This window comes from Gracilinanus agilis, chromosome 3 (genome assembly GCF_016433145.1).
Source record: "Gracilinanus agilis isolate LMUSP501 chromosome 3, AgileGrace, whole genome shotgun sequence".
Lineage (NCBI taxonomy): Eukaryota > Metazoa > Chordata > Mammalia > Didelphimorphia > Didelphidae > Gracilinanus > Gracilinanus agilis.
The window spans coordinates 371,309,057-371,321,157 of NC_058132.1; positions in this window are offsets into that span (position 1 = coordinate 371,309,057).

A 12,101-nucleotide genomic window follows, 5' to 3' on the forward strand; every position below is an offset into this window, starting at 1 on the left:
TGATTGGAGAGAACTTCCATCTGAGATTAAATTGTATAGGAATGTAATTAGAAGGAATGCTATGGAACAAATTGGTTGGTGATGTAAGCACCCCAGCGGAGTATCTTCTGATAAATGTAGGTATCATGGGAAAGCTAAGAGAGTGCTTGACTATCTTCCTTAGAATGAAACTTCAGGTTTATACCTGGAAGAGTATATATATGGCTGTACATCCTTGCCAACTTATACCTGGAATTAATGAATACTCTGGATTAGGGGAATACTTTTTCCTATTTTAGTTATATCTTTCTTTTCTCCTGTTATGGCAAGTTTTCTATAATCATGAAAGGTTGATATTGTCCTAGATAGACTAATGCTGAAATATATAGGAACTAAAGATGTAGATATGTTGAATTTTAGTCATTCAAACAATCAAGCAAATGAATACTGATTTTGTTATCTACCTGTTATTCCTTATAAGGCTTTTGAAAATATGTAGTTATAAAACAAATTAAAAAATAGTACACATAGTTTAGTGAGACCAAGGTATAAATCTATTTAGTGAAATTAGTGAGGTTTGATTTTGGTTAAACTAATTTAGTTATCAATAAAGAAGAATGCTTATGATCTCATTACCTCAAACAGAAATCCAGTTGCTATTAATGTTTTAATTTGGGATTAATTCATATATATATATATATACATATATATATATATATATGTATGTATGTATATAGTGAAAGTGCATAAGCATTCAAGGGATCTGAAATAAAATTTTAAAATACTGGTTAATATGAGTGAAATGTCCAAATCATTTGAACGTGGTTTTGGTTGTTAAATAAGCAGTTAAAATGAATAAAAGGATGTTGTTTTAGGATCCTCAGTATCTCATTCTCCCTCCGGAAGGGGGAAACAAGAATGTTAAATTAGTATCTCCTTCTCCATAAGGGGAAATGAGAAGTTTGAACTTGGTTTTAAATTTTCAATTTAATTTTGAATTTTGAGAATTTTGAATTTAACTTTAAAATGGTTTTGAAACTGAAATTGTCATCTGGAGGTGGTAAACTGATATGTGCCTGAACGGGCATTTTAGAAAGATTTGTTTTAGTTCCAAAAAAGAACACTCAACTAGAATTTTTATTTTGTATTGACCAAAGTTATTTTTTTACTATTGTTCTAAGCACTGATATAAAATAATTTTTAAGACTGTCAGAACATTCGAATTAGTTCAATTACTCAGTCTATTTTGGCTGACAGCATAATTTTAGTCCTAGATATTATGAGTAAATACCCAAAGATGCAATCATTTCATATTAAGAATTTGGTTATAGATTTCTCATGTTTTCTTTTCCAGCAATGATACTGTGGAAGAACACAGAGGAGAGTTGTTCTAAAAGAAGGTCACTAAAGTCTACCTCCCCAAACACAAAAGATTATAAAAAATGAGGTAGCTTTTTTTGTTGTGAGATATTGCCAAAGCTGAGTGACCAGGTCTTCTGGATGTCAATGTATCCTCTCTGACAGGAACTGCTCTCATAAACCAATTGTCAATGTGTGGACCCCTTGTTTCTCTTTCACTTTTAGTGATGGAGTGTCATTTGGCACTCCCATAAACCCTGCCCTTATTCCTTGTTATGGCTGACAGCAGAAGACCAGAAGGGTGAAATGGTAACTTTGTTTTATGAAACCCTCAAGCACCCCTAGATCACCTTAGATAGAATTAGTAGATTTTTTTCCTAGAAGGAACAATAAACCTCCAAGTACCCACTGATCACCCTAGATAGGATTAACAGATATAATCAAATCTTACAACTTTGAATTTTTATTTTTTAGAAAAATTTTCCATGGTTACATGATTCATGTTCTTACTCTCCCCTCCACCACCCCCAACCCCCACCCTGTACCCCCAATAGCTGACACACATTTCCACTGGTTTTAATATGTGTCATAGATCAAGACCTATTTCCATATTATTGATAGTTGCACTGTGCTGGTCTTTTAGAGTCTATATCCCAAATCATGTCTGCAACAACCCATGTGTTCAAGCAGCTGCTTTTCTTCTGTGTTTCCACTCCCACAGTTCTTCCTCTGAATGTGGATAGCATTCTTTCTCATAAGTCCCTCAGAATTGTCCTGGGTCATTGCATTGCTGCTAGTACATAAGTCCATTACTTTCAATTTTACCACAGTGTATCAGTCTCTGTGTACAATGTTCTTCTGGTTCTGCTCCTTTTACTCTGCATCAATTCCTGGAGGTCATTCCAGTTCACATAGAATTCCTCCAGTTTATTATTCCTTTTAGCACAATAGTATTCCATCACCAGCATATACCACAATTTGTTCAGCCATTCCTCAATTGAAGGGCATCCCCTCATTTTCCAGGTTGTTTTTTTTTTGCCACCACAAAGAGCGTGGCTATAATCAAATCTTAAATACCATTTTTGCCTCAGTTTCTCTTTTTGTCTATAAGTCCTCCCAAATAGAATCTTCTTTCCCTGACCTGAATGTAAGCCAATCGGTTGTCTTTCCTTTCATGTTTATCGCTAAAGGATAAAAAAAATCCTGAATTCTAGAGTCCAGTGGAAATTCCTATTCTTGGTGTTTTCCCTAAAGACTTGAAGTAGACAAAAACCATATTCCCAGGGACTCAGACATAGTCCACCTTAGGATTAAATTTATGGCAGGGAATATGCCTTCACTAATAACACTGAAATCCTGGGAAACTGCTAAAAGTATAAATAGTCTAACTCTGCGAGTTATTGTTTGCTGTGTTGGCAGAATCCCTATGTGGACACATATGTATCATTTGTTCAAAACTACCAATCCCCTCCTTTGGCACATGTGCCAAAGAAAGGTTTCCTGTCCCTCTGTACTTCTAGAAAAATCTGCACCAACTCTTTGTTTGGTGCGACTCCCATTAGGAGCGGGGCACCCCGCTGCCATGGGCATACAGTAATAAGCGGTTCCTATAATTTGAACTTCTGGGTGTCTGTATATTATTGTATGAAGTGTGCCCCACTTCAGACTGTATTCCCAGAGTCTCAGAGCTGCCTGGCTCTGTTTGGTGTGTGTGTGTTCCATGTTATCATCTTTTTAAAAAAAAAAAAAAAAACCTTTCCTTTTGTCTAGTAGCAATTCTAAGAAAGAAGAGCAGCAAGGGCTAGAAATAGGGGTTATGTGACTTGCCTAGTCACACAAGTAGGAAGTGTCTGAGGCCAAATTTGAATCCAGGTGCTCTGGACCCCAGGCCTGGCTCTCCATCCTCTGTGCTACTTAGCTGCTTTCCATATCACCAACTTAAGTGGAAGTTCCCTAAGCAGCCTTTAGGTCTTACCTGAGTAGTGAAAACTCACCTATCTCAGCCATCTGTGACAATATGTAGCTGACCTATAAGCTATCTGAATGGAGATTGAAATTGTGAACTTGGGAAAACACAGAACTAATAAAGCAGTCAGAAAAACCAAGTCTTTAATCAGGAAAGAGATCACAGAGCCAAGCGCCACCAACTACACAGAGTCAAAACCTTGGGGCTCCAGGGACAGTATCTCTTGGAGAATATATTTGGGAGATGATTGTCCAAAAAACAATAGAACTTGGGGAACTTATATACCATTTAGGGAACTGAGGACAAGGTAGTATGATTGGTTAGTATTACCATGGCTATAAGGAAATGAGAAGTCCAAGACAGGATTATAAGGGAAAGGCTATGCTTTACCATGAATTTAAAAGGGAAAGGTCCAGCCAAGGGCTGGGTTATCTGGGAGAGGACTTTGATGCAATGGGAGAAACTACCAGGACAAAAGGGTACTTAACATTTGATTTATATCTACTAGTCCCACCCAAATCGGGACCATCAAAAACCTTAAGTCCTATTCAATCTGAAATGGGTGGATCTAAGAATTCCCTGGGGTGAGTTCTCAGGGGACAGGAGAAAAATTGGAGTCTCCCAGATTTCAAGTTGACAAGATTTTGCTTCCCTTATTTGATTTCAAAAAATATAAAAAGTTTTTTCCAAGATATCCTGGATTGAAGGGGAGGCTTTCTTAAATGGGACAGGACTGCCTTGTTGACTTTGTTTGACAAAACCTTTGAGGAAGTCCCAAACTGATCCTTGTCTCAGACTGAAGAATTAGCAGATATAATCAAATCTTAAGTATCCTTTTGTCTTAGAAATTTATCCCATTATATCTATGCCTCTCCCAGGTAGTCTAGCCCCTGGCTAGAATCCTCTTTCCTGTGTCTCCAGGTAAACCAATCAATTGTCTTTCTTTCCTTCATTCCCCAGAGGTTATATAGGACCCTTCAGTTCATGGGAAAATCCCCTTAGGAAGTTCATTTTCCCAGAGACACAGTGTTCCCAGAGTCTCAGAGATTGTCTTTGTGTGATATCTTGGGCAAAACTCTGTGTGGAGGCCTTTAGAGCTTGACTTCTTTGTTCTGATTAAAGACTTGTTCTTTCTAACTATTTTGGTGGTTCTGTGTTTTTCAAGGTTGACAGCCTTGATCAAATACTTCAGTCCCCAGTAAGCCCTATGACCTATATTAAAGAGAGCTGTTTTAATTAACATAAGCAGAAATACTTCAATTTAAAGTTAACACAATTAATTGGCAGAGTTATAATATAGATAGGATACAGCTTCCTCAAGCTACCTTGATTAAAATGCACAGTAGATAGAACTTCAAGATCAGGCCACCAATATGAGGATAAAGGAAACTAATAAATGTTGGAGGGGATGTGGCAAAACTGGAACACTAATTCATTGCTGGTGTAGTTGTGAATTGATTCAACCATTCTGGAAGGCAATTTGGAATTATTCCCAAAGGGCTTTTTAAAAGAATGCATGCCCTTTGATCCAGCAATACCACTGTTGGGTTTGTACCTCAAAGAGATAAAAAAAATGAGAAAGGATGTGTTTGTATTGAAATATTTATAGCTTTTCTTTTGCAGTGGCAAAAAATTGGAAAATGAGGGGATGTCCTTCAACTGGGGAATGGCTGAACAAATTGTGGTATATGATGGTAATGGAATAATATTGTGTTATAAGGAAGGATGAATTGATGAATTTCTATAAGAACTGGAACAACCTACATGAATTGATGTGGAGTGAAATAAGCAGAAATAGGAGAACATTATAAAAGGAATTGAAACATTTTGGGAGGATCAAATGTGATTGACTTTGCTACTAAAAGCAATGTAATGATCTAAGACAATTCTGAGGGATTTATGAGAAAGAATGCTATCCACATATAGAAAAAGAAATGTGAGAATAGAAATCCAGAGGATAACATATGATTTATCACTTGTTTATATGGGTGTATGATTTGGGGTTTGGGTCTTAAAAGATTATTATAAAAATAGATAATATGGAAGGGGGTTTTGAGTGATAACCCAGTGGAATTGCTTGTCAGCTCCACGAGGGGGGAGGAAAAAGGGGAGGGAGAAAGCAAGAACCATGTAACCATGGGGAAAATTTTTTTTAATTTAATTAAATTTTTAAAAAATCAGGCCAGGCCTTCTGGGGTCTTTCTCTTTGACCTCATGTTTCTTCCTATCCTGGTCCTTATTTCACATGTGGATACAATGAATCTATTAAAAGCCCTAGTGTCTCCCAGTACCAGAGGGAGCTGGTTTATTCCTCCTCTTCACAATGCCCAGGACATTTTTTGCATGCCCCTCCTCTGCCCAGCAGCCCAATGGGAGCACTTCCTCTCTCCCCTGACTGGGATAATGTAGGGAGCTCACAGGTGGCTTGAGGTTACAGTTTGGACACATGATCTCCATAAGGTTCACCAACACTGCCCTAGGGTTTAATAAATAGCCCTTTTACTAAAAACTGATTCCAACGCCCTTAAGCAGAAGCAGCTCCCAGAAGAGGTTAAAAAAGTTCAGGAAGATTTTAAATAAATAAAATCCCTTTGGCAAGGAGATTTAAAAGTAATTAGCAAGGAGGTTCCTAGAAGTTTTGGGCCAATATGCTAAAAGCTGCTTTTATAATCTTTTTGTCCAGAGTTGGGTCCCAGATCAATCCACCTAGGAACAAAATTGACTGCAATGGGTCCTGGTCTGCATTATAACTTCCTTGCTCACAATCTTTATGAAACCCTAAATTTACCCTAGTAATTTCCCTTCAAGAAAAATCCCTGACTGGTCCTTGTCCTATATTGAACAATTAACCATCAAGCATCCATTGAACACCCTGGATAGGAGTGGCAGATATAGTCAAGTCTTAAGTATCTTTTTGGCCTTCTCAGTTTCTCTTATTGTATCCAGGCCTCTTTCAGGTATCTTAGCCAGAGTTACGACCACTTTTCCAAACTTTTATCTAACCAGTCAGTTGTTCCTCCTTTTCTATATTCCTCAAGTTCTTTAGTTCAAAGAAAATTCCCATTTTTGGTATCTTTCCTAGAGACTACTTTCCCAGAGTCCAGGGTGGTAACTCTGTGTGGTGTGTGCTGGCTGGCCATAAGAGCATTGTCTCCCTTGTCTTGATTAAAGATGTGTTCTATTATAACTGTTCTGGCAGTTCTCTGTTTTTTCAGGTTGACAATTCCTTCCAGAGATAGTCAAGTGACCTGCCAGAAATGAGTATTTGTTTTCAAAGAAGCAGTTCCATTGAGGATTAAAAGAGAAAGACTTGGATGGGAAGGGGGTTTATGTAAACCAATTTAAAAATGTTTAAAGTCATGTACAGAAGAAGGAAATATGGGCAGGTAATAGAGGATAAATACACAAAGGTGACATGGACCTATAAGAGTAGTGTCAGGAATACTTAGGCTCAGAATGAGTTGAGGCTGGTAAGAGAAAACTATGAACAATGCAAGAAAGATTTTTGGAGTTTTGCTTTTGTTGTCAGTTATATTGGAAGGGATAGAAAAGGAGGATGAAAGAAGGGATATAATCATACCCAGGAGAGATGGAATGATAATTAATGATGGTAGAGGAAGTATAGATGCTCTGCTCCTCTTTTCCTAGTTTTCTCTGTCAAAGAAAATGTTCTTTGAAAGAGGGGGGAAAAAACAGAACAAAAACTTCTAATAGGCAATTGATATGCAAGATAACTAGGGAATGGTAAGAGCATTCCTTTGCCTAGGAGGAATTTTAATCCTCTGATCCATATGAATTACATCCTGGAGTACTGAAAGAACTGGCAGATATAGCTAAGCCACACTCCATGAATGATGTTTCTTTTATTCTTAATTTTTTTTTATTATGTACTTAGTAACCACCACCACCACCACAAAGCATTTAAGTAAACAAATTGAGGATTTTAAAATTAATGTTCAATAACTAAATATTATATTTTATAAAGTTTTTATTAATAATAAACTAACATAAAAAACTAGAGTGAAAAGGTGCTAACTAACCCAGGCTGTTCCAAGAGCAAAAGAGCAAGAATGAGGTGGAGCCTCAGAATTTATACAAAACGTGACCACACAAATGTAGACAAAAGGAAAAACATTGCAGGTAATACAAAAAAGAACTCTGGGAAATGCAGTCTTTAGGGGTTCAAGATTTTCCAACTATACATTCCCCACTATGATCCTATTTGGGAGACCAGTCTCTCCAAAAGGATCATGTAACATAACTAACTTATAAATTGCAATAATTTTGTAGTTAAAAGCTTGAAAAGAGAACAAAATCAATGATTGCTATATTGAAAAAAAGTCATTTTGGGGGCAGTCCCCTTTGCCATAAAAGTATACATTCAAAACAAATGCTTCAAGCCCTCATAGTTCAAATTAACATCCCAAAGTTCAATTCTGGATCTTCCAGTGAAGCATGTGGTCTCTGCATGCATCTTCATGGCACCTTCTCTAAACAGGTTTGTCTTCTGGAGTCTGGGAGGTAGCAAGTTTCTTATACTAAAATTACTTAGATTCAAATCAAAGTTCACAACAATAACATAGTCCCCCCTGAGGTGGATAATAACAGAGGGTTCACTCAGGGATGTATGGCCAAGTTATAAGGTATAAGAAATAAGATGGATATAAAAGGATAGATTTAAAAATATTATGGTTTTAAAAGATTTATTGGTAGCCATTAAAAAAATGAAGCCACATGCCATGTTAAAAGTTAGTTTAAAAGTCACATCCTGTGTAAAAGTGAAATTTGGGAAATGCCATCTAAAAGTATATATATTTTCTATGGATACGTGGGAACTATGAAACTACATTTCCCGTGGTCCAACGGGTTTCCGGTTCCGGTTCTTTGGGCATGGGGACGTCTGCGTCACCACGCAGAGAACAGTTTAAAATGAGAGGAAATCCGAAAGTAAGGCTTTTTTAGCTCTTTATCTCTGTAGCGTCTTTAGCTACTGGGCGCAGGAGGAGAGGGGAAGTAATTATGGCCAGGCGGCAGTTTTGAACTCTTACAAGAGTGTGATCTAATGACTTTATCTATCAGCATGGCTTTAATTAAAATACTAATTTCTATATTTATCTCAGCCTTTATCATTTTTTATCTTAATACCTGTTACCTCCTTTCTCTATCCTGGATCAGCTCCAACTCACCAAAAAGAGTGAGCCAATCCAGTCCTCAGTCTTTATCCTTCTCTCTATGTTATTACACTTCCTGTCTACATGATTACGCAGGGAAATGTAGTTTCAAAGACCCCAAAATGTCCACAGGAAATTTAGATCAGAGACTTCAAAATTTCAATAATACATTCCCCCCTGAGAGCAGAGGAAGACTGGTCTCCCCAAAGGCTCTTATAAACATAACTAACTTATAAATTAAAGAAATTTGGGGATAAAAAGAAAAGAGGACAAAACCAATGATCCAATGATTGCTAGGTACATTGACAAAAAGCCAATCAGGGGACAGTCCCCTTCAACATAAGAGTATAAATTCAAAACAAATGCATTCAACTCCCCAGAGTTCAACCAACTACACCCCAAAGTTCATTCTGGATCTTCTTGATGCAGAGTAGGTTCTTCAGGCACCTTCATGGTGCCTTCTCCAAACAGGTTCGTTGTCTGGATTCTGGGGAGGTGGAAAATTTCTTATCCTGAAATTACTCTCAAAAGAATTTAAACTTTACATTATAGATTATAATACATACATCCTGATTATAATACATACATACCCTCCTGAGGAGAATTAATAACGTATTCCCCTCCTGAAGAGGGTAAAGGCCAACACCCAGATCAGCTAAGGATTCATGGCTGAGGTATGGGGTTGTGTGAATCAATTGGCAAAAGAAATAAAAATTTTAAAAAATCCAAATAAAAGAGAAAAAATAACTGGTGAATGAAATGTAAAATATCAAAGCCTTATGTGCTAAAATGTAGGGAAAAATAAACTTCTAACAGGTCCTTGAATCAAGGCCCAATTAAAGTGATTTAATCAATTGTGCAATTACACATTCAGTAGCCATGACTACAGAAAGTTGCCACACTTACAGGAGAAAGAAAAGGACCAAAATTTCATGTGAAAAAGGGAAGTGTCTTTCCCTGGTCTGATTTGCCTGCACTTTTCAGGGATAGGGTGAGCCAGGATGATGGCCAACCTTCAGTACTTGACTAGGATGAAGCTCAGAGAAGTCTGGCCTCCAATATAAGTCAGAACTGTTGCAACCCCAAGCTCCAAACACTAGGTTCAAGTCCTTCAGTATTGGCATGGAAGTTCCAATAATCCTACCTGGATGGGTATGGTCATTTTTGACCTTGTGCTCCTTGGCACTGTGCAGTTTCTCATCAATCCTAATGGGACTGTTGATCTCCATGACCTTGTGCTTTTGCATTGTATGGTAGCTCTGTTATTCCCTCCTCCTGGAATCAGACAGAATCATTAATCACAGTCCCATAATATTTACTGCCGGAAGCCATTGAGGCTGTGAGGTTAGCACGGCTACTCACAAGCTCTGACAATCCAGCATGGCAGGTTGTCAGGAGGATGGAAATTCCACACTCAGTTTACCCCATGTGATTCTTTTTATAGTGACATTCACTTGTATTGAAATTATTGCAATCAATATCCTTATCCGGCTCCAAGGAGACACAGAAAAACAGTATAGGTTCAAGGCAAGAACCATCACACTCAAAGACTACACAATATCCCAAAATAAACCCCTGTACAACCCCCTAGAGTATAGAAATTTCCCCTAGAATCAGCCCAGCAAAAAAACCAGCAGTTAGGGAGTTAATACAAGTTTCTAAAGCTCCCAGCAAGAAATTACCTGGCCTGGGTTTGCTTCCAAACTCCTACAGACCAAAGAAATAGTGAAACACAAAGAAATTAAGGCAATGACAAATTAGCACAGAATCACCCTACCAGAACTGTATTCTTAGTGATCCTATAACAGAAAGAACACCATGGGAACAAAACTTGGACCAGACTGATATTATTGTATCTTATTAGATGTAATCAACTACCATAATCATTTCCTTGATTTATGATGAGAATGAAGAATATAACGTAAATATATACATGATTTAATTAGTGAAAAGAAAATTAACTATTACGCTTAGCTAGGAACTGATGTACTTGTACCTTACACATGGCTGAAAATAAGTTCCAACTAAGCCAGCCCGTAATGAATAATTCTTGACATGCTTGCTTCTTTGTTTAACCACAGTAAGATAATTTGTAAATGTCAATCTTATGATGTTTCAAAAGTTAATATGTGATTTTGAATGTATGGGAAGAAAAAAACCTGCATGAGATCATAAAGAAAAGAAGGTATAAAAATTAAAATCAGCAGATGGCACTAGAAAGAACAGCCTCTGCAATTTGACTGGCACTCTGGCTCATTCTCATTTCATTCTGCACCACGCCATCCTACCTCCAGAGACCCAACCAAGCGAAGAGCAGGCTCTTTGCAATTTACCAATAATTGGCAAGTTACCATAGTCTAAAGCTTTTTGGGTAAGCATTAATATTACAGCAAATATATATATTAAACATATTACTGTAAAATCAAAAAGGATTAATATTGATATTATGCACTTTAAGTATAAAAATGAGAAAAATTGATGTAAAAGGAGAGATTTAAGAATATTATTGTTTTAAAAGATTTATTGGTAGTCATTAGAAAAATGAAGCCACATGCCATGTTAAGAGTCAGTTTAAAAGTAGCGCCCTATTACCTCCTTTCCCCATCCTGGATCAGCTCCAAGTCACCAAAAAGATTAAGCCAATCCAGTCCTCAGTCTTTATCCTTCTCTCTATGTTATTATGCTTCCTGTCTTCTGATTACACAAGAGAAATGTAGTTTCAAAGACCCCAAAATGTCCACAGGAAATTTAGATCAGAGACTTCAAAATTTCAATAACACAAAGGTATATGAATAAATTGACAAAAGAAATAAAAAAGATCAAAAAATCCACATAAAGGAGAAAAAATAACCTTGTGGATGTGTAATAAGGGGATAAGGCAAGTGGATGGGGTTTGTGGGTCCCTAAGTCAGTAGGTGGGAAAGGAGGGTACAATGGTGGAGGTAGTAAGTTGAGGTGGTAGGAGATGTAAGGGAATGTCTGAGTTTAGGGAAATATAAGATGATGAAGTAGAATGAGTGGCAAGGGGAGAGGATGAAGTGGTTGGGCAGGCAGCTGCAACAGGGAGACACAGACTGGGTACACAGGCTTGAGACAGAGGACACTGAAGGGAAACAGGCTGAACCCTTCCCAGTAGGAAGGGCACTTCTACAGACAAAAGGTTAGGACCAATCAGAAATGGTTTGAAACTAACTAGAGGGCTTTCTAGTCAGTTTCTCAGGCTCACAAAGGAAGAGTCCCAAGGCTCTTCCCTGTCTGTGAAATAGAAGGGCCTCTCAGAGGAAGTATAGAGATCACCACTTCCTCCAAGATGGACGCCTCCAACTCCCCTCAGGACCCAAAGAGAAACTATTCCTTTCTCTCCTTATCCCTCTTTTATCATTCATCCAATGATTTAGCTGAAGGTTTGATTAAATGACAACAGGGTTTATTAAGTTTCAGGGTTGATTATAAAGGATGGAGGGACACAAGGTTTCTCTAACAACTGCCTAGGGAGAAGCTCCAGGTGGGGGAGGGACACAGGAATGGGGCAAACTGAGCAAGAGCCTGCTCCCACTCAGCCCAGAAGGCTTTGTTGCCTTTAAGGTTAGGGAAGTTATACACAATGAATCAGGAGATAATTTGTA